The sequence below is a fragment of the Rhopalosiphum maidis genome, chromosome 1 (assembly GCF_003676215.2).
Source record: "Rhopalosiphum maidis isolate BTI-1 chromosome 1, ASM367621v3, whole genome shotgun sequence".
Lineage (NCBI taxonomy): Eukaryota > Metazoa > Arthropoda > Insecta > Hemiptera > Aphididae > Rhopalosiphum > Rhopalosiphum maidis.
In genome coordinates, this window is record NC_040877.1 from 77,832,373 (window position 1) to 77,856,672 (window position 24,300).

Consider the following 24,300-nt stretch of genomic DNA (forward strand, 5'->3'; position numbering starts at 1 on the left):
TTTGTGAATTAGAATTAACCATTGTGTGGTAATGTATAATATGTAATATTTTTGTTTCGTTCGACTACTGCTGCAGCTGCTGAGCTGCACCGGACAATATGTTTTCGTCGACACCCGATCGCTACCGATACACGTACTTATATAATATATGTAGGTACTACATCCCAATTCCGATATATTATTTCGTTTTTCGTTTTGCGCTGTACACAATATTATTATAATAATATGTTCACTTGCCGTTGTCGTTTTTATATTTCTTTCACTACTACGGGCTATATTTACGTATTTTACAGTCGAATATTTCGTCACTGTTCAGTTGCAGTGTTGCAGTGGGCTGCACACGACGACGGGTGGGAATAGTGAACCCAAAGTATGTGCGCGCTCGCTTGTCTGTGTGTGTGTTTGTGTGTTTGTATTACAGAGCCAAAGAGTGAGAGAGGACAAAAAAAAACTATACGTATATATTGTATACATAGTGTGCTTGTAGAAGCCTCGTGCTCGCCTATATAGATTTGGTGCGTCGTACGAACAACAAGTGTGTTTGTATATGATTTACGTGGCGCGAGAGTGTATAATATAGAGTTCTGTGGAAAACGCGACGTCATTCGGCGGTCGAATTTGAGTTTAGACAAATGACCAAAACGCATATCTTGTTTGTGAAGTGTTAATACAGTATTACAGTGTTCATTATAATATTATATTTTTATTACGCTTTATAACGAACGGCGGTTATATTATTATACATACATGTTTACTGTCAGACAAAATCGTCGGGAGCTTTCTATAACGAGCTTCTACGCTCCTCTTCGCAGCACTACAAGTAAGGAGAATAAAGTGTTTTTAAGTTTTTGTGTAAAACTTTTTCTCTTCGTTTACATTTTATGAAGAGATTACTGTTCACAATCGATCTGATTTGATCACTTTTCTGATTCGTTTTAAATTTTAATATGCTTTTTATCTTATTCACAATACAATACAGAATTTACTTTTCTGAGTGTAGTTTGAAAATTGCCCTATGTACATTAAATATTTGATTATTTAAGTCATATCGGCGGTATCAGAAAAGCATGATAATCAAACGAAGATTGTCGCGAATATTTTCTTTTGCCAGAATCTCGAACAGTGCTCGAATTGGGGGGGTTGCATGGGGGGATAGAGCACAACTACTATTTTTTTCTTTTATTTTACGTACCTCAACTATATTTTTTTACTGAAACGGGAGGAAAGCACAAACTTATGTCCAAAATAATTTTTATTAAAATATGGATTTCAATTTACATCAATTATACAAAGAATTTTACTACTTTTAATATCAAAAACAATATGATTATTAATTTTGTTATCTATTTAGTATATTGAATAAATTATGTATTTTGATTATCCTTATTATTTTATTTTCTACTGTAACATATAGGACGTAGGTATTATACTATCAAAATATATTATACTTTGAATTTAAACATCTGTATAGTTGAAAAGTGGTGTTCAAAATATATAAGTAAGGTTGGTAAGGGGGTGTGGGGGTAAAGCTCGCTATGGGTCTGTGTTAAGTAATTATGCATTTGCAACGCAGTTTTTATATCGTTGGATTGAGTTCCTCTACTTAATTTCTCCAAATTCGAGCACTGATCTCGAAATAGCCATAAAAATTATATTTTAAGTCTTAGCGGCAACAGAGTTAAAGTTAAAAATAAATTTTTACATATTTTTATTAAATAAATGCACCAATAATATTCACTGTTGCTATATACTTGACAGTAGAAAAAAAAATAGAAATTTAGTACTATAGATAGGTACCTATCTTTAATTAAATAATAGTATTTTTTTTAAATATTTCTGATAGTAAACTTGATTCTGAAAAAAAAATATATTACTTTTTAATACTTTTAAACTGACCACAACCCGCCATTTTAATTATGACGAACCAACAACATGAAATAATTAAGATCATAATATTATTGTAATGTCATTGTCTTTACTATTTGTTAAATCTACGGTTATCTATACAATCTACTATAAATTATAATAGCACTATATTACTATGGTATGATAGATTTTAGTAGAATTATTTATTTTCTACGAAATACAGTCGTCGGTAACACAACAATAAAAATATAATAAACTATGACCGTCGATCGGCACAACGCATCATAAAAAGGCTCAAATTTCACACCACGCCACCAGTGTGGGACAACCTGCCTATAGCAGTAATATCTTATTATATAATACACCTATAATACAAATGGTTTATCGTCACTTCGTATAGCGACACGATTCCATATCGAATATAAAAAATATCGATGTTCGAAATCCTACTGAACGCGAAACAATCTGACGTGTTTATAATAATAATAATAATAATTTATTGTACGCGTTAACAAACTACAACGGTGCAGAGAAATTTGGCTTGTTTTTAATTAACGGCGCGAAAAAAAACGGACAGATACGACCAGTCCACCCCGTTCGCGATTGTCGTCGTCGTCGTGAATGGTGTGGCGGGACGCTATTATAATAATTAAACGGCGGCCGACGGTTTTGCTAAAGTTTAACGCTCTCCCCTTGCCACAACACCACTCCACCGTAACGCAGCCGCTTCCCCCAGCGCGCTCAGAAAGACAGAGATCGCTATAATATTACGTAGCTCTGCACACTCTCACACGCACGTATACCCTTCGCCCCTTCGCCCACTACTACTTAGTGGAACCAGTTGTGTTACCTACCGAGAATAGAATATTATTACTATATGTACAATACATATGCACTCGCGTATATCATTACATACATATACATAACCGTACGTTTATGTGTTTGGATAATAAATAAATATATATATATATACATGCGTGTGTGTAATATATTATATATGTAGGTACGTACGGAGAATACATTGTGAAAGGGGTGTGGTGGGGGATGGGTAAACTACGCTGTTATATTTATACTCACACACATACACACACATATTATTATATAAACATAAGAATAAAACGCAGTTACTGCAGAGCATTGCTCGCACACATGCACACACGTACACACGAGCACACGACTGCGTACGAACACATACAGATCATCTGCGGGCTTTGAACCCGCGAGGTGTACCCGCGTGCTCTGCTCGTGTACACCACCAATCTCTATACTATATTATAATAAATACCTAATATATATATATATATTATATTATGTCCTTTGTTCATACGTCGCCCATGATGTTATACCGTTTTGACGTCGCCGCCGCCGCCGCCGTCGTCGTCGTTGGTCGCACTCGCAGATGGCACAGTGTTATTGCGTTCTGCGTATTAACGTCGAGTGAGCATTAATGCATTATTATAATATTATTGTTTTTTTATTTCGGGGGCGGCTAGGAAAACCGGTATTTATGGCGGGGGAGCGATTTTCGAGGGTTTTCCTCTGTGCAGCGGAGCTGTGGGAGCTGCCCGTAGGGTCAGTTGAAGCTGGAGGGTCAAGTGGTATCTCCGGCAATACACGCGGGCTCAGCGGGGTGAGAGGAGCACATCACCCTGTGACCGTTTTCTTTGGGTGTTTGCACAATAGTGTAATCCGATATTATATAATATTGTAATATGTTTATGTCGAGGTCAAAGGGACGTGAGAAACGAAACGTTTCGTCGCGGCCGTGTGCACATTATTTTAAGCAGCAGTCGTATTATATACATGGCTAGCTCTTCGCTCGCACAACGTCTAAAGAAAGGGCGCGACCGGGATACAAATATTTTTCGCCAACCAGCTTGGATTTTAAATTTCATAAATTCTATTCATTCTGTTTCATGTATTATAATGAACTCCAAATGCACGCGCATAATATGTCCAACGACGGTTTTTGATGTGGGGTTATATAGCACCTTCACCATTCGCACTTAAGACTTCGAGAATCTAAAAAATATTCTTAATTCAAAAGTGTATAAAATAATATAGGTATATCTAGTATTTTTAAGATAGAACGATTTTCTATTAGTACATTTTTTTATCAAGTGTTCGAAAATTTCAAAATACTAAATAAAGTGCACAAGTCTGGACGTGTTTTTTTCGCGTAATAATACACATGTAACTGTGTAATATTTCAGTACATTATATATATATATTTTTTAATTGACCTCGGTGTTACGCGAACTAGTTCATCAGATTTGTAAATTAAATTATTCATTCGTTTGTTTGTTTGTTTTTTTTTTTAATTGAACTTGAACTATATATTTTTATATATAATCTCTATACATACACTGTTGTTATATACATTAATATTATAATGGTCATGACAATATAATCTTCGTTGGTATGCAATATTAATGCTAGCTGTAACCTGTAAGGTTTCTGTCAATCACCTTGTTGAATAGGTTTATGTTATGTATAATATTAGACTATAGTCACTTGTCAACACTTTTAATTTTGTTATCTACCGCCTATATGGCTATATCAGTCGTGATTAAAATAAAAATAATATATGTTCTTTTCTCCTAACTAAATTGACAAACTTGATCCCATTATTCATTTTATATTGTATCCAAGAGCGTTCGCCATCACAGATCAAACCAATCGACGAAATACCTTTAGGTATGTGGTTCTCTTTTTATATCTCGGGTAAACATCAATATTGTTACGTTGTTACGTATCCTTAATCTAATTCATATATTATGCATAGTATGGTGCTCGTTACGTTAACTGTATATATAATACTATTATAATATAAACGATTGGTTATCGGTTTATTTTGGACGTATGACAAGTGCCAATTAACCTTGAACTACTTTGTACATTGAACTTTGGTAGGTTATTGGTTAAATGTAGTGTATACTATACTTAATATCCAATCCATTTATTTTTTATCCCAAAAGTTTCTTCGTCAAACAATTTCGAAATGAACAATAGCTCCGTTTGATGTGTACTAAAACAGAAATATATATACATCATGTCATGTTATTGCTATAGCGTAGTGTTGATAATATTATTAAGTATTAATACTATAAACTTTTAATTCAATTATTATGTCAAATAATGAAAGTAGTTTGAAAAACATTTTTTTTCAATTTGTTCTGAGGGAAAAGAGATTGAAAATGAGTATTATAAGTTTTTTTTCGTAGTAGTTTTTATGTTAAAACCATTTAAAATGTGAATATTAATAAAATACACCCTTGGCCCTTGGGTTGAGGGAAATCTATTTACCCCCCCCCCCCCGTAGATTTTTTTCTATCTCAAATATATTCTGACAAATCAATGGCGTTTGAACCACTACAATGCATGCGTACATTTTCCATGAAACATATATGATTATAAGATTAAATGAACCGGATTTAATGACGAAAACGGAATTCCACACCATTAAAAAGCCACGTTATCGTCAACCACTATAGAATATATTAGTTGTAAGCGCATAATGTAAGTCCACTGCTGCAAATATTCGCAATTTTTTATACCAAAGATTTCTCACACTGCTGCACTGTTTTTTGTTTGTGTACGCGATCTATACTTCCGGAGCCAAGAGCGAAAGTAAAATCAATTGACCGAGTCGCATACATTTGCATCTATTAACGAAATGAACATTATTATAATCATGTTGTATTATCGAATAAATTCCACTATTCCAGTGAACGTTTATTTTATCGTTTTCTTTCGTAATAGATAACGTGTTCAGTCCTGCAGAGAGCAGGTGTTGACGTGCAGGTTAGCTGGTTTTATTTCATATACTACGGTATACAAGATGATTTATATTATGCACGACTATTTTGTCGCCACTTTTTGTTTTCTATGTGTTGTGCAGTTTATAATAGTATAATGTGTATTCGCTCGTCGGATCAGAACCGGCGTGGGCGTCCAGCCAACTGATCAGTGATCCGACAGGATTCTTCGTATGTGAATGTTATTCAATGGTTCGGGAGAAAATCGATACTTCTCGTCTCGTCAACACAAAATTACGTCGTCTATATCCCGAAAAAAAAAGAAACTCGACAGACGACGGTTATTCTTCAATACCTATATTGTAATAACGGTCAATCGTTCTGGACGTTCTGGTCACACGCCTCCGACATTAATTTGCTGTACAACATCTTATAAATTATAATGTATGGTATATCACCAGGGTATGGATTTTGACACGCCCGCGGTAAATCGCATTAAAACCGATATTCTTTTTATACGATCTTCTGAACCCGAAATCGTCATTCGTCACCGATAGATCGATTATAATCGAATATTACCGGTTTCTTCTTGAGTCGGGCAGTCACATAATATACGCTTTTTTTTATTATTGATTAAGCATACGCCATTTTTTGTACTGTGTAGTTTCGTCGTCGTCTGCTGGAACGTACGAAATCATGAATCCAAAAAGGTCGCAACGGAGCACCATGTGTTACATATATAATATATATTTTATACGTTGTAAATAAGATATATATTATATTATAGACGTTCTCCCACGTACGGACCAAACCAAAGACCAGACGTAACCCGAACCTCGTCGTGCGGGTACCACACGTGCAGTGTTTTTCGGCCGACATTTCCTCTTTCGGCGACGTATATAATAATATATTATGTATAAGTGTATAACGCTGAAGAAACGCGACACGACGACACGTGTGAAATGCGCACCTCTCAAACGACCCTGTGGCGGTCGAACCTCCCCGTGGCACGCATACGGTTAAGTGAGGACTGGTGTGTCTCTTTGTCTCTGTCTCTCTCTCTTTCCGTCTCTCTAATGACCCACCGAGACACTTAATATTGTGCTATCCGTTTTTTGTTTTTACACTCAACGCGCGCCGAACGAGGACGTATAATATTAATATTATTATGCACACGACGAGAAACCTTGTGTCGCCACGAACTATATACGAAGACGACGATGACAACAAAGCCGGTTATTTCCGCCACCGCCGTGTAACACTATACATAGAATATTTTCCTGAGTATAACGCATTATGCACTGCACGCGCATCTTTTGGTTGCTAGCCGTAACATTGAAAACGACAATGATTATTATTATTATTTGTAGTTCGAAATGCGTACCTTTATTTTATAATAATCATTAATCAATAAATAACATTATGTCCACTACAGACGGACCGCCACAGGCACGTTTCTAAACAATGAACCGAAAACACACCGGACGCGAAGAGCGCGTCCATATCCACCTCCTTAGTCTTTACATTGTACAAATTTACAAATTAGGTATAATTTACAATAAACTAAATTACTATGTTATGATTGATATGTATCATATTATTATATTAATAAAATTGTATTCAAAATGGGTAATTTCTGGTTTTTTGTCGTGTACATGATTAGGATTTTCTTCTGCTGCTGTTTCTTTTCTTCAACTGGCCGTGTCATTTGCGAGAAACATTTTACTTCTGTCTATATATTTTAATATGCATTGTGTTCTTTAGAGGTAAAATCCACCCACCGACAGACACGTTTTTCCCGCACTACTGCTCAAAATCGAAATAATTACCATTTTTTTTTTTATTATATATTAAACTAAGGTAGTATATTAATAATAGATAACAGAGATTTTTGCGCATACATGATAATATATTAATATACGTCGTGTGTCGTGTAATATATTATGTACACTGAGTACTGACCGTCGATAATATAAACACTGTGAAAAATATGATAATACTATGACAATAATAATAATAGTAGGCTAATTTATTGTGTTGTACACCCGACTACCCGAGAGCCTAAGCACAATGTATAATAATTTCAATAAATACTTTTATCGTTCGATAAGAAAAAGTAAAGCAACCGAATAATTCACTTTATTAATTATTATATTTGCACGGTCGTTGTTTTCATTCATTATAATTATTATTTCATTAAATTGACAAACTAAATTGAGTAGCAACCATCAATTTATTTCTTGTGCAGTATAAAGGCTCTTCTACGTAAAACTATAATGATATTTTTAAATCAAATATAATATTAAATACGGTTATATGTTAGAGTATGTGTGCAATGTGTGTATTTATGATTCCCGTTTACCGCAAAGTCCGTCTTTGGTCGTATAAAAAAGGTGGCGGTGGATAGTGTTAAATTAATGACTCGTTGAATTGTTTTTCCGAAGAAGTCCTCTAGTCTATACACGGTAGTGGCACTGGTGGGGAATGATTTATCGCGCGGGAAAAGAAACGTTTCCGAATGTACACCGCTCGCGGCATATCTATATCTACTGCACGGCGAGACACCAAAGTATTAAAAACTTCTTGGTCTCGACTTTTTCTCCGGTTAAATCGGCGAATAGCAGTGTCGGTGAGGTGAGTATCGGCGGAGGATGCAAAGTGTAACAAAATCGTAAATCCCATCGGTGCGGAACGAAAAGTCGATCTTAGTCTCCCGAGCTTTATTCGTCGTATATACTGTGTATAATATATATTATTCAATTATTGTAATTGGCGAGCATTCTCACGTGTACATATTAGATGTTATGCTGCACACGATTGATGTCCGTAAGATAGGCATGGGAGGGGATCGGAGGGGTACAAGTAAAGTAATAGTACGCAAAGAGAAGTTTTATTATTATTTTTTTTTTTTAATTAGCATCGTTAAACATTACTCTGACGGTCGGTTCGTGCCAATAAACCACGTTCTCTCTCCGCTTTCTGCGGCAGTAGTTATTTCAATATATCAAAACATGCAACAAATGCGAACCATTTAGATTTATATTATAATATTATTATTGTTGTTGTCGCGCCGCCGCCAACGCCGCTCTATTGTCTCGATATTTCTCCATATATTATCATTGTTATTACTAAACTATCATCATTATAATTATTGTACAAGTTTTATTGTATGCACAATGTGTGTTCTTTGGCGTTTTAATTACGACAGTAATAATGTAATAATAATATATTATCGTGTAATATAAAATATAAATAGTATATAATCATATTATATAAAGTTGAATTTGTTTATCGTTACTATTATTTTTTATTGTAAATTGTCCGGATGTTTATGACTTGGCGTGTCATCGATGGCGTCGACGACAACGATGACAACGACGTATGTGCTCTGAGCGAATCGTAGGTACATAATATAATATTATTGTCACGAAAATATTCTTTCTCCGACTCTTTCCGGTTTACGTTGCGTACATTTTATTCAACATGATAATATTTGTACGTGTACAAACACGGCAATTATATTGTTTATGTGTATTACAATAATAGTGTAGTAGGTACTATATCTTATTTTTTGTATACTTAAAAGTTACTATGGCAGCGTACGCGCGTTCAATGTTCATTCGTCATCCTCGTTCTTTCGTTTCTTTTCCATATATTATTATAATTTATTAAACAATATGTGTGCTTTTCATATTATTTGTCATCATGTTATTTCACGAAAATACTTATGTAGCTATGTATTATAATTTATAATATTACTTTGTTATACAATAGTATCATTAGCGCTCGTTCTTTTTGTACCGTACGTGTAGGTATCTGCATACGTTTTTATTACTTCTTTTCGGTAGTAACTTTTTAGACCAAACCTGTACAAATATTACAAACTCAGTGAAACACTATAATAACATGCGTGTATAAAATACCTTTTGAAACGTTGTAGACGGTATTAAATATTAATCATTAGATATTATCGATAAGTTCGTGTTTATCCGTCTTATGGCACAGAAATAGAAATACTTTTATTCCACGTATTATAATATCATGTTTACAACTGTGTACAAATTATAGACTCTTGTTCTGTAATGATAATATGTATGTACACTCCCGTAGTCGCATATGCACTCGATATTACTACTCGTTCGATAAAAGTTGAAATGTCAAATGAATAACAAATATTTACATAATATTTATTTTACAAACACGGGAAATAAACCTAAATAACATCCAGATAACATGCAGAAATAACATAAATCAATGTATAAGTATAGCTAACAGCAGTATATTTAGTATCAACTAACTATTTAATCTCATTTTTAGACAAAACAAAATACTTTTAATAATATAAATATAATATTAAATATTTAATTATGTAAATAATTGTTGTGAATCCAAAATAAAATATTTTACAGTACAAAAAATAATCGTGTGATCTATGTTGTAATTACAAGCGTTAAGCATAATAGTATCTATTAAAATTATTTAGATTTTGTTTCAAATAAACACTTGGATATTATCGTAGGAATTTTATTTTGAATTAATTATTATTATGAAAAATATTGCTCGTTCTGACGCGATTTATTATTCAAATAAATTTAAATTGCACCGAAAAAAAATTTAACATTGCATCATAGATAGGTATAAATTTCGAATCATGAGTGGTGTAGATAACGAACATTTTAATTTCAAGATATTATAATTATCTGCTTTTATTCATGTCACGTGTGAAAAATTGAACTATAATTCCGGGGGAGGGTTTATAATCGAACATTCTCTCTTTTTTTACCGGCTCGCACTGCAACACCGCTGTAAGTCTGCTTAACAATACTTTACTAGTGCGGTGTAATGATGGATCGTCAACTAAAGTGTGTAAATTGCACGTACAGCCGGTTACCCATCCCAAGCGCGGATACAGAACATATTTTCCTCTCTTCATATTGCATACAATTCCAGTTTAAATATAAACCTTTTGCCAATTCCCTGATCCGCGCCATTCAACCGAGTTTTCGTATACTTTGCGACCGTTCAACTTGTGATGGCGGTGCGTAGTGTAACGGGTGGGCATTTGTTTTCTATTTGGATGGCGTGGAAATGAAAAATAATGAAATTACGTCGCGTAATCAATGGCCGGTCAAGCGCGGTCGGATGGTTTGTCGGAGCGTTGCGGCGTCGGCGGATGGCGGTTGCAACGGGCGCCGGTGGGGGACGGCGAGAGAAGAAAAACGCGTGTCCCGGTAGAGCGCGTTGCTGGTGGCGCGTAGCCGGCGCGCACTCGGTCCCATCACCTGGGCTACCGGGTCGCCGCCGTCACCACCGCGCCACGGCAGACGATCACGCAGTTTAGTTGATCGGCCGGTTCCCATACCGTCATTCATGCAGACGTCGCTTACGTGCGCGAGCCGGTTCAAAAAAAAAAAAAAATTCACGTTTATGTTTTGTTGTAAAGTAGATGGAAATAATAAGTTTTAATTTTTTTTAATTTTTAAATTCCGTACGTGTGTGTTAGTCCGCTGTTAAGTTTTTTTCTCATTATTATTGATTTTTTTTTTATTTTCCTCGTGATTTAAGAACAAAAAAAAAAATGAAATAAAAAATGTTCAAGTGAAACAAAAACGAATGGAAAAAAAAGGAAATTTTCAGTAATAACAAAATCGTCACGACCGCACGCGCGTGTGTGCAACAATATAGTTGTTATATTTTGTTTATTATCAAATAATTTTTCCTCACTCGTTTGTTTGTTTGTTTTATTATTATTATATTTTTATTTTATTTTATAAGTGTTAAGTGTTATTATTATTATTACTTTTTTTTAATCATTCGTTGAAGATCCGCAAGTGTGTTCGTTTCCGATCGGTGAGAGAAAAAAAATACACAGCAGAATAATAAGAATAACACGCGCGCACGCTGTACAATAGCGCACCACAGGACTTTGGTGGTAAGTTTTCGTCGCCATCGTCACCGCCGCTGCAGTCGCGTCGGCCGTACACACTTGCACGTACGCATCTATTCCCATGTTTTTATCGCGCAAACGGAATTTCCTTGTATCCCGCTTAAATTCACGCCGTGCGTGTGTGTATTTTAACGTTAATTTATATATATATATATATATATTCTGCGCGTGTATAGCGAACGACGTACACAACGATAATGTGACGTGTTATGATATTATATGCCATGTATATATTTAGCCTGACTAATGTGGAAAAATTTTGTTCGTGTTTCAGAATGGAATTGAGACGACCGAATTGCTGTAATTTGTTGAACAGTGTCAAAGGTAAGAGACGTTTTCATGATAATATTATCATTATTTAGTTGTTAGCTAATATAAGATATTTTTCCACGTTTAATTTCGAGTTAGCGTCCCTTTTAGTATATTAATAACCCTTAAAAGCGTGTTATATTCAACAACTGAAAAAAACGTTCTTTCGTACGTAATTCCTATTGACCACGACGACGAATCTACAGACGAATCTCAACCCTCCCGGTGTGCATTCCACACAAGGTGTATTGTTGTAGGTTTAGGGGGTAGTTTTTAGTCGTTGGCAGGTAAAAATCAGCTGGTCCTTTGTGCACGTTATGTACACGTCCTCCTCCTATTAGGCGACGATAGAGCGGCGCAGGGCCCTTGACACGTTACGAACACTCGTGGGGTTTTGCGCAGTTGGCCGTCATATTATTATATAGCCATGCCCTTGTATCGCCGCCGAGGAAGTAAATTCATGTTTTAATACCGTAGTTAGTAGTTATTACTTATTAGTAACTCGCGCACATATGCATACAATATCGTAGTCGGACGACGCGATAGCGAGCACGTTTTGTTATAACTGTGACGGACGTCGGCACATATGATAAAAACAAAAAAAAATCAAAATAATGTACACATTTAGAATAAAAAAAATAAAAAAAATATTAATCTGCAATATTTCGATAAAACAAATGAAAATATCATATTATGCGTTGTTTTTGAAATAGTATTAATCGTTTCTGTCGAATCCGTTGTTTTTATTCACTTCCCCTCTCTTTCAAATTTTCAAATCGATGATGCAACACATCAAATTGCTGCGCTCGTTCCCTGACTTTCGAGAACTCGTCACAAGTACTTAATCTATGTCACCCGTCGGGCGTTAAATTTTTTCTGCTTGAAAAACTAAATTCGAACAACGAAACTTGAAAAATTAAAAAACCCATACACGATCACAACGCCTCCATTCCAGTCACCTCGCCCCGCTCTTCTTCGCCGCCATCATATCATTCTCGTAGATGTTAGTTGTGGAGCAGTACAGACGAGTGTGACCCAACCGAGGTCACTCCGACCGAGAGAAAAGCGTAAAGCCTCGTTGTTCTAAAGCGGAGAGGGGAGTACTATGTCGGGGGAGACCGCATGGTGTGGGCGTGAGACACGTGGTCATTGTCTGCCGGCGGCGGCCTTGTTTGAGGGGCGCCGGTACAGAACATAATAATATTATCATTATTAATTATTTAACTTTTACTATTTTAAGTGCTCAACTCGGTCGTGTGTTGTAGAAAAATAAAAACTCGTGTACGACCGGTCGACAACCTTTGAGCGGCGCGCCGATCCGACGGTCGCGTGCGACCAGTTTTTCGTCGACAACGCTCGCGCGCTTTTTTTTTTTTTCTTTTGTCGTTACAGCGGCGGCGGTGGTTACTGGCAGACGCGACAACATTGCCAGCCGACCGACCGACCGACATGGCCGGCATATGCACGGGGTAGGGGCAAGGCGGCGGCGGTGACGACGGTCGACCGAGGTTCTTTGTTTCGGACGGATGCTCTCCTCTGCCCGCCGACCGTCGTCCCACACCAATTATTGTTACGGTCGACCGGTGCGGAGAGGCTCTCTGCCGCCGCCGCCGACGTCACGGTCCATCTCTGTCGAAGATATACCTTTGTCCTTCCAACAGGTCGACTACCCCACGTTTATATCTATATATCTATATCATACGCGCGGTACAGGTAATAACGATATTATGAATACACCGCGTTAAGTACTGGGTACTCCCACACACCCACACACGTTTGTCGTGAGAAAACCGGCGACGTCTTTTCGGTATATGATCGTATTTTTCAAAAGGTAACGAACATTTACGAGAACCGTCCGTGACGGGAGAAGAAGAGTAGTGTTAAGCAGTAGTAGGGGGCGGACTTTTAATGACCCGCCGCCAGCTCGGAGGTTAGGGTCATAGCGCGATGTTTTTGTTTTCAAGGACGACTAGACTTTCTCCCGCTGTTGAGTAATGTACTACGGACGATTTATACGCGTACATGTCATTATTACTATTTTGTGGGTAATGCATGTGTCATTTTGTAATCATCTCTTTTCGGCGCATTTGTATGATTATAATATTGTGTGTGCTTCGACCCGACCGAATTCTTATCGAATTTTGTATCGTCAAAATGTATATCGATTTTTATTTTACTTGGTTTTTCGACCGAACCTAGTTTTGAAGAAAAATCTACTTCACACACGACTGGTGATGGTTTTTGGACGTAGTTTATTATCCCAGATATTTTCCCGAGAAATACGTTAAATCGACAACGGTCCGAAAGCAATTTGTCGTAATGATTCGTCGTCTTTACTCGTTACATTCGTTTAACAAGCAATAACATAATACATTAGAGAGGTACGCTACTGCAGTGTAATAGCAGTTAGTTGTAAGTTGTAGAAGTAGTAGCAGCAGTAGTATTAGTTGTTGTACAATAAAGACGTATTGGATTTCTTATTCGAAACACAATCGTGTAATAATAACGAGCGCGTATTATTTCATCATATCCTTAACGACATTGTATAATATTATCATCGTCGTCGTCGTCGTAGTCCGCCGAGTATACGTTATTATATTTATTTTTCTTCTAACTTTTTAAATAATCGTATCGTAAATAAGAAATAAGGTACACACATTATATTGAATATATTTTATAATATTATTTTGTAAACTTCTTTATTCGAGGTGGCCCTGGTTACGGCCGTGTGCGTGTAATAAATAGAGCGACAATTACGTGCCGGGGCCACATGTGTGTAATTCGTTGGGTATATTATTCTTTTTTGTGCCTGGAGGGGTGTTCTTGACTAGAAGAGTGACGGAGAGATAAAAAAACAGAAAAGGAGAGAAAGATTACTACGATAGAGCGCGACGGAGAGTTAATCCAAACACATATTATATTCTTCTTTGGGCCAAAAACCAGCTGGTGCCAAGCGTCAGCTACCGGGTGGTACTCCCGTTTTCCTTCCTTTTATTTATTTATTTATTTTTATTTTACCCATAGCCATATTTATAGACGCACACGGTCGTCGTCTTGTGCATTTTATACTCTGGCGGCGTAAAACACGTGGTCCGTTCGTGTCGCATGTTTACATTGCAGTCCAAAACACCGTTAATTGGACTTTTTTATTTTTCCTCCGTTGCGGACCGCGGTCGTCGTGTTATGCGACGGAATTCCTTTCCATTTTGTTTATGAAAATTCAAAATAAAAACTTCATTCATTGTTTGCTCAACGCTCGTGGTTTCTATGCCATGTAATAGCCATGAGTTTGTGGTGGTGGTGGTGGCGGCGGCGGCGTCGGTGGTATGACGAGGGGAGATTTAGAACAACTGTGACGACCGTATGGCTCGACCTGTGCTGATGGTACGTTTCTGATCGCTGCATTTATTTTCATTATTATTATTGTTATTATTATCATTATTATACACGTACATAACGTCTGCTAGCGTTCGTGTGTTGAGAACGATGGGGTACAGTGGCACTCATACATAATAATATTATACACATAACATACACACGTGTTGTGTTCGACGGACTACGACGATGTCGTTTCTCTCCGTCTCGTTTTATTGATCCCCTTGCGTCGTCGTCGTCGTCGCAGCAATATATAATAATAATATGCGACGCGTCTGCACAGAGGAACCTGGCTGGCGCGCGCGTTCCCAAAATACCCAAGGGGTTCTCAAAACCCGTTTTTGTTTACAGTCGTTTCGATTTCATTGTCGTCGAATATACACGGTAGTACACATTCGAACTGTTGCTTGCGTTTTTCATTTCATATATTTAACTATAAAACAACCGATTTTTGAAGAACTAATGCTAATAATTAAAACATTATAGACAATTTTTTAGATTTTGTATTGTTGCTCAAGAATAACGATAATAATAATATTATTTACATGACATTTCGTACAGATATTTTACCCTCGTGACACTACTGTATTCATTACTCTAAAACCAGTCGACCACGCCGGTCTCTGTTGCTGATCCAGATGATCGTCATTAAAACTGGTCGGTAATAAACTCGATCCAACACTCGTAAATGAATCTTCTACGACGTTCGAGTTGTAATATAGTATAATATGGCTTGTTGCAGTAGTAACAGCAATACCATCGTTTCGGTGGTCAACATTATTGGTTATGTCGTTAGTATTTGTGAAAATTGTATTTTTTTTATTTACGATATGTTGTTTGTATTGTGTTTAAAAATAAATTTTTTTGTTATATCGGGAATTCCACTCGTAATATTTCCGGTCGATATTTTTCTTGGAAATAATGGTTATTTTTTAATCAATACGAAGATTTATGTCTAATGTTTTTATATTTAAAATGATTAATTAACATTAAAAATTTCTAGCGATGATAATGACGTCACGGATGACTCAAAATTGTTTTTTGAACTTTTAAACACATAGTTGCGTGTTTTCCACAAAAATTATACTCTATAGTCTATATAGTTTTTGAATAAAAAAAACCTTACACGACGACGTTTCGTACACTATAATACGCTTAAATACACATTATCGCAATCCTCTGAAGGTAGCGATAACACACGAACGATTTTTCCTTCCGTCATGTCGACGTTATCTGTACAAACCATCTAGCCCGGTACTTAGGATTCGGACGTTTCGCTTGACCAATTAATCTGGATTACCACCAGACCTGCCCGCCGGATACGTTATAAGTTATCTTTCGCGTCTACTCTTGTTGGGTTTATTTTGTTTATTTATATACTTTTCCGGCAGGTGACATGCACATATACACACACTCTCTCTCACACATACACGAGGTATATATAATATTATTTTAATAGTTGTAGGTAAGTTTAATTCTCCCAGTCGAGTTTTCAAACTTTCGTGACAGTGGAGTTTTAAATTTATGCTAATATATTATAGTCCGCTGATGCACATCGCACATGTAATATTATCTAACCCCTCCTCCGCCTCGCCGGTCGTTTACACGCGATTGTTGTTTTCTTTAAGATCGCATGGGCGCGCATGTGTAAGTCATTGTGACTCACCGGCGGGCCAACCGAGCGTGTTGTCTCGTTACTTACTCCTACGCGCGTGCGCCCGCTCGTATTAGCAATAGGTACTCGACAGCGTGTGTTGTGTGCAATTACGTAAATTATACTCGTACGTAATATTATTATTAAATAATGACCGCGTTGGCTTTACAATAAACATAAATAATAATATAATATCGGGTTTATAATTCGCACTAACCTATTTTGTTTTAATATTTTCTGTTATAACATTTTATAGTGATATTCAAAGAAGAATATTTAAATTGTATTCTTTCATAAACTTATCGGTTTTTCTGAAATACCGTTACGACGAGAATACTTAACAATATCGTTCATTTTTGCTTATGGTACTAATCGTGGATTCCGATCGTGCATTACGACATGCAAACTATGTTTATAAGAATTATATACACGCATACGCGTGGTATATTTATCACAATATGTCGAAACTCCAGCTCGTTTGTCGTTTTTTTTCACAGACAATCGTGTGCGTTCCACTGTATAGTGAGCTGTGCGCTAGTGCGCCTGTCGGTTTTATTATTATTTCACTGTCGTTTGCATGCGGTCTGTAATAACGAACGGTAGGGCAGCGGGACCACTTTTATTTTTTTCCCGGGCGTTAACCGTCGCGCCGCCGCCCAGGGTACTGGCCGCCGCAACCAGTATTTCCACTACTCGGCGACGGGTGTTGTCGTAAAGTAATATCATTATTCAATAATAATTGTAATAATGATATTTAAAAAATGAGTTTTCTGTTCGTCGTGCATTAATAATAATAATAATAATTTGCGCCCACGCTGTAAAAGGGGACTCCAGTATTACTGTTCCAAACATTATATACTAATAAATATTGCGTAACAATTTCGCCGGATTAGGTTTTATTTCAACCTCTCTACGATTTGAAGTTCTTGCGACGAACGCGGTTATGACATTTTGATGATATTATTATACTTTTATTGTTGTGGTATTATATGTTATACTATTGGGTATAGCGCAACTCTCCTCGGTTACACTGTATTTTAATAACCGGACGGAGAGGTAACGACGGTAGTTGAGTAGTGTGTGCCAAAAACAAAAATTGCGCAATCCGTATTATGACGAAAAAAAATTCGCGTTAGACTATGGTTTTGTAGACTTCGAGATATACCGAGAGGATGACTTATAACGAGAACGGCATTTATTTTGCTTCAGATTACGTCATTTCGTCTCGACGACCCCGTTTCTTCGACGCGTGTGTTCAAAAAAATAATTATTCTTACAACCACCTCTGCTCAACCCCACCATAAAAAAATATTTATTTTAATTTTTTTTTCGTTAATGGTTTATATAATTTGTTTTGAGAACCAATGCAGCAACAGCACGTGGCGGAAATACATTGTCCCGAATACACAATATCGTCAAATTATTATTATTATTATCATCATTTTTATTGTTTCTTTTTATCCATTACACGTCTCATATAAGCTCTACGTCGACGACGACCACCGCCGTTGTTGCTGTGTACATTTTTTGAAATTGACACGAGCTAACAATATTGGACGTGGTCCTAATAACACAAGTATTTTTAAAGCGCTCGTTATTTTGATAATGAATATTCGTACAATGTCGTCTTCGGCGATGATTTCTTACGTGGGTAGCTATATACCGGTAGTAATACCGATGAGGCAGTCATTGAAGAAAAAACTATGGAAATATAATATTATTAATAATAATAATTTAAACGTTCGTGTGGATTGTCACGAAGTGCGGTGGATTCGCATAATAATTCGTTTTAATACGTCACGCAGAGTAGTCCAATAGTAGGAACGTTTTCGTAACTCGTTCTTGAACGACCCAAATCTTCCGCTCGCGTAATACATTAATCGTATTTGCAATATTATTATATTTTTGCGTGCGCGCGTTTTAATTTCGAAATCGTCGTTGTCGTCATACAACAAACTATGGTAGTTTTTTCGTTAACAGTGTACAAATAATCATATCACACACATGACGTATATTTCTATTAGTATTTAATTACAATTTTAGGTCATTTAAAAACTACATTTTTGAAAAAAATATATCATTGATCATAGTTTTTATCTTTTTTTTATTCATTTCTTAATAGAATTTTGAATTTCCATTTCTAATAAAAATTGTTTTCAAAAATGTTAATAGTTGTTTTTGAAATAATTAATGTTCTTTGATAAAAGAATCACTCACTTGATACGTAATATCATAAGCTGGTAACGCCACGTTGAATAATAATAATTACTAAGACGGCGACAACGATGACGCGAAGATGATGGATTACACGCGATCCGTGAAGGCTGCAGAAGACGCGTGAAGGGTGGACGCGTATTATGGTAGTCATCTTATAGAAAGGAAAAGTCGTCGTCGTCGGGCGGCGGCGAGCAGGTCCGGACCGCATGGTTTTCCGGCCGAAGACCTTGCGCTTCGCGTGACTAATATGCGATTTCCCACTAGTTGCCGCGGCGGCCCGGTCGATCGCACCGCCGCGACGTGCACACAACATGTATTGTAGATACGTGTGTTTTCACGCCGTTGTCGCCTCGACGACGATGACCTTCACGGGCCGGCGGTCGCTTGGCTCTTCAGAAATCTCAAATTTTTTTTTTGTAATTTCGATTTTTTTTTCTTTTTATTGAAACGTATAGTATCGTCGTCGTCATGCCATGACAAACACACTACACACGTAACACTGTAAATCGTGTATTTTATTATATCTGGCAGAATCGAAAGACATAATAATATTATGTCGTGCAGCGCACACGCCCGTCGTCGTCGCCGCACACAATACGTAACCATAGGCGACGACGTGTATTTTGTTAGAAAGTAGTCCGATCGCGCTCGTCTTATTATCATTATTATTCTCATATTATTATTATGTATGTTGTATGTATAATATTGTATGCTAGCGCGAGACTTATCTGTGCCAATGGGTCATGTTATGTTGTATTATCATCGTCCGTCGAAGGTTGGTCGCAATATAATAATAATATTATACTTTACACGTACATTACGACGACGAGGCATATATTGGTTACATGGTTGGGTAATTTTCGCTCGCGTATTCGGTCGTCGTCCAGCCACGCGAATCTGTGCTTCCCGGTCGGGTTGTCAAAAGTCGCATTTACACCCTGTGTCCTCGTGGTTGATGTAAAACGCGTGCAGCAACAATTAATACGCGATCACGACGACCTCGATCGGTTTTTTTTTGATTTCCACTCCGGTTTTATAATTTTGCACCGTCCTTACATCCGCCGCGTTTAATTGTGCCCTGTGTCATTGAGAGATGACTTTTTTCCCCTCGTTTTTGCACCAAATTTCGCATGGTTTTTCGGACCTTGATATACGACGTCGACAGTCGGCTGACGAGGACACTTACGATTGTTTAACTGACGCGCGAAATACGTCCGACGCAACCCAGTGACCCAATTTGATCATAATTCTGCGCCGATTGACGTATGACGTACATCTATACTTGAACAAATATAAAGCATTCAGTTTATGTAATAATTTCAGTCATTAAACGTTAATTACCTGTACTTTCCTAAAGTCGGTAAAATATATGTTTTAGTGCGTTATGTTTCTTGGACGTGCTATCGTCGATAATTTACGATGTCTTTTCGTATATACATCTACACGCGAGGCAATAAATAATGTGTGGTTTTCTACTAAAAAGGATATGATACCTTTTTATTGTGCATTACTTATATTTTTATGTACGCTTTTGTCCGTGTTATGTCATCGGTTAATGTGTTGTATAATATCATAATAATATGTATATCAGACCGGATCTAAACCCTATTTATCGTGCGTATAGTACTTTCTCCCACCACGCTGCGATACGCACGTGTGATTTGTCCCTCTTTGGCGTCTTTAACGCGTGTGCACTTAAGTTGTTGTTATTATAGTTTTAATATTATTAGTATCATAGTAGGGGTGCAGTTTTAAAACGCAAGCAAACTTCAGGCTGTAATCGGGACGCCGGTCACTGCACATAAATATGATAAAATACACACACCACACACCGACGACCCAAATCGCATTTTATATGTTATTATTATTATTATTATTTTGTGACCAAACATCGTGTATATCGGCCGACGCCCTGAAACCGTTTTTTCGAAGTTTGCTCTCCGCCTTTCACTGCGCGAATCCCAACAAAAGACCGACAATCGAGCAGGTGACTGTTATGCTCGCCCGACCACCACAGCCGCCGCCAGGTGCTCCGGCACCCGCTGCCGACAAAAGACTTGCGTGCCGTGTTTTTTCCGTACAATTACCGCGTTGTTGTTTTGGCAGCGGTTTTCGTATGTCGTATTCTCAATTTGGCGCCACGGTGGAACAAAAGAAAAAAAGGTTTTTATCCTTCTCTTTTTCCCTTCGCTCAATAAACGTTGTTTCTTCGACGCACTTTCTCTAATATGCTATGAAAATATGTATCGCACTCGAATATTGTTTATATTATAATAATATGTAAAGGCTCCCCTTCCACCCACTCTATCATCGGCGTTATTTTTTTCGCGTGATGATCATCATCATGTATTGTGTCGTTTATTAAGCGGATTATGAAGAGACGAAGTATAACAAATTAAATATAGTATTGTAACGTTTTTGCCAACGTTTCGTCTTATAATAACTCGCCTCCACAGTCGGTCGTGCGCATGGTATATCGATACAAATAATATATGTACTATACATATATAGGTATACTATATATCGATGTAATAGTATATTACATTCGCACACGGTCTGCACGTACGCCACTATGACTATGACCACGTGTGTGCTGTGTACACGATTCGTTATATGAATAGTTTTGTAAACGAAGACCCCCAACCATCGTAAAATGTTATTCAATATTATATGTTCAATAGGATGTGGTATTGTGTATAATTTAATGGAGGTACCTATGTATGTATAATGTATATAAATATATAATATTTATAGCAAAGTTGTCTATGCGTAGCCGCCGGCGCAAACACGATGCGTAAAAACCGGATTAACACCATATTCTCCATCGTGTATGTGTACGAATTTTCTCATTTTCGACCTACCACAACATTTACGCACTCCAAGGTTAAGGTTCGTATGGAGGTGGTGATCGCTGTTGGTCACACTGTTTTCCGCCGCCACTACCATTGGACACACCACGCCTCCTGTGTTTCTTTTTCGGTTCAAAATAATCTTTTTTTTAATTATTCTAATCATCATAAATGACAGTATGGCACATGGATATATTATGTTATTATAATGGGGTCGTTATTTTAGTTTGGTTTTGCTCGACGCGCCTCCAATTGTTTTATAGTACTGAGGTGTGATAGATTTCGAAGGAAACAAAACAAAAATCCGGGTCAAAACTAAAACAAAAAAAATAATAAAACAAAATGAGAAAATTGATTGTTCGCTATCGGTATCGGTGTTTCTATAGAGGTAATGATCTCGGTACCCGGGTTAATTAGAAGTTTAAACATAATGATAATAGTGAAAAGTTGCTACTCCCTATCGGAGCCTGCAGTCATGGTCCCCATAAGATACTACCGCCGTTAGGCTTTAGTAATGTATTTTTGTAAAGGTTCTGGTTTTTCAAAATTTCTGTACCAATAATTAATCATTTGATTTAAATAAAAAACCGGAAACGTTTTACAAGCGCGTTTACTTGACAACGGTTAAAATATTCAACTAACATTTACCTACTGGCCGTATTAGACTTATAATAAGTCTTGGACAGAGATTGTTCGGAAGAAAAATAGAATTTTTATTTATTTCAATTATTGTCTTCAATAGATTTACAATACGTATTGTAATGAATAAAAACAAAAGTTTGCTACAATGTTTATTCTTTCTGATTTTGATAAATTACTAGATATTTTTTGCAAATTCTCCAACAATTCTTGTTGTATTTTTTTTAGGGGAAACGGGAAGTTTGTTTTTTTTTTTTAGTCGGGAATTGCGGTCGCCGACCCCAGTTGTCCACGCGAGCGCCCGGGCTCAAGGTCCTCCCCCAAGGCGAATCAATAATCCACGCTGTTTGTCCCTGTTGCTTATATACGGATATTACTAACCACATTATAATAAAAAAAAATATTATAATAAGGTACTCTCACCGAAAATTTGAAGGCTAATAAACTGCAGTGATATTTTTGATTTTTATTTATTGGGTAGGTGTATATACTATAATATTGTATTGGGAACTCACATGGTTAAATTTCGAATGTGCCGTTTATCTGCAGGTTAGAATTTTCCAAGAATCGCGCCAGACAACAATAAAAAAGGGCAATAATAAAAAAGAATCAAAGAACAACGAGTTATACAGCTAAATAATAATGTTTGTGGGGATAACCCCGCCCGCCCACGTTTTGTACATTGCAGCTGGACCAGAGGAGCCAAAAGAATATAACGTCTAGACACTCTACCAAGGTCGATTGTGCATGTGTGTGTATATTTTTTTCTTCGTTGTTATAAAATGTATTAAAGAAGCCTTCAGATTTCAGACCACCCGCAGCAAAAAAAAAATTATTTGTCGAAATTTAGAGCGATTGCTAATTATTATTTATTACTGCCCACGTGTCTTAACAGTAGGTCCTGAAGATTTAACATTTTTAAATGTTATTTCGAGGTGAAAAACTTCAAATTACCTCGATATTGCACAACAGGTAATTTATGATAATATTTCATAAGTACTTGAGATTATTGAAAATCTGTAAAATCTTAATTAAAGCTTTAGAGCAATGTTCAATATTAACTTCAACATTTTAAATTTAATAATATAGTCTTGAAAATATTTTGAATGCATTGCTTTATCGTAATTTGCTATTCATACGCATAAGCATAATATGTATATTTTGTATGAAATTGAGCTTATTTTCGTTATATTATGTTCGGTTTCCGGAGAAACGACCATGTATGCACACCGTGCATATAATGCCATTGTTTTAGTCTTATGTACTCGTACTAGGGAGCAACAACTAGTTGCCGTGGAAACGAAAGCAATCGACCACTAGTATACTGTTTTCTCGCCCCCGCATTGCTGCGTCGTATAATAATGTGTTTATTCTCTAACCATTCTCGCCGACCAAAGAAATAATATCATTCGTACGGTTTTTAGTCGGTAAATAAATATAGTAATATTAATGAGTAGATATAGTACAGTAACTTGTACTTGTAAGAACAACCACGGTATAAGGAGGTTTTTGAAAACCAAAAATTAGTAGTGGAGGGAAAAATAGCAATAAAACCGCTTAATAAAAAAAATCCGCGGGGCGTGGATCCTTTTAAAATATTTTTAGTTAATAAACATGAAAGGATAGGGGGAAAATGCACACAAGGGAACCACCTTTCAGAAGATGGGCCCCCCCGTTGTCACGTTA

At 36.7% G+C, this 24,300-nt stretch overlaps 1 protein-coding gene across 5 annotated transcripts in view; it reads left to right on the forward strand.

The window, feature by feature from the left end:
• LOC113555508 (brain tumor protein) overlaps window positions 1-24,300 on the forward strand; it is a 63,396-nt gene that overhangs the window by 34,667 nt on the left and 4,429 nt on the right. For 2 of the 5 annotated variants that reach the window (XM_026959863.1, XM_026959862.1), the window contains exon 2: window positions 11,846-11,895. The gene's annotated coding sequence lies outside the window, so the exon portion shown is untranslated. Of the gene's footprint in view, window positions 1-730; window positions 821-10,951; window positions 11,617-11,845; window positions 11,896-24,300 lie in introns of those variants that run through there. The other 3 variants (XM_026959865.1, XM_026959864.2, XM_026959861.2) reach the window with 3 other exon arrangements.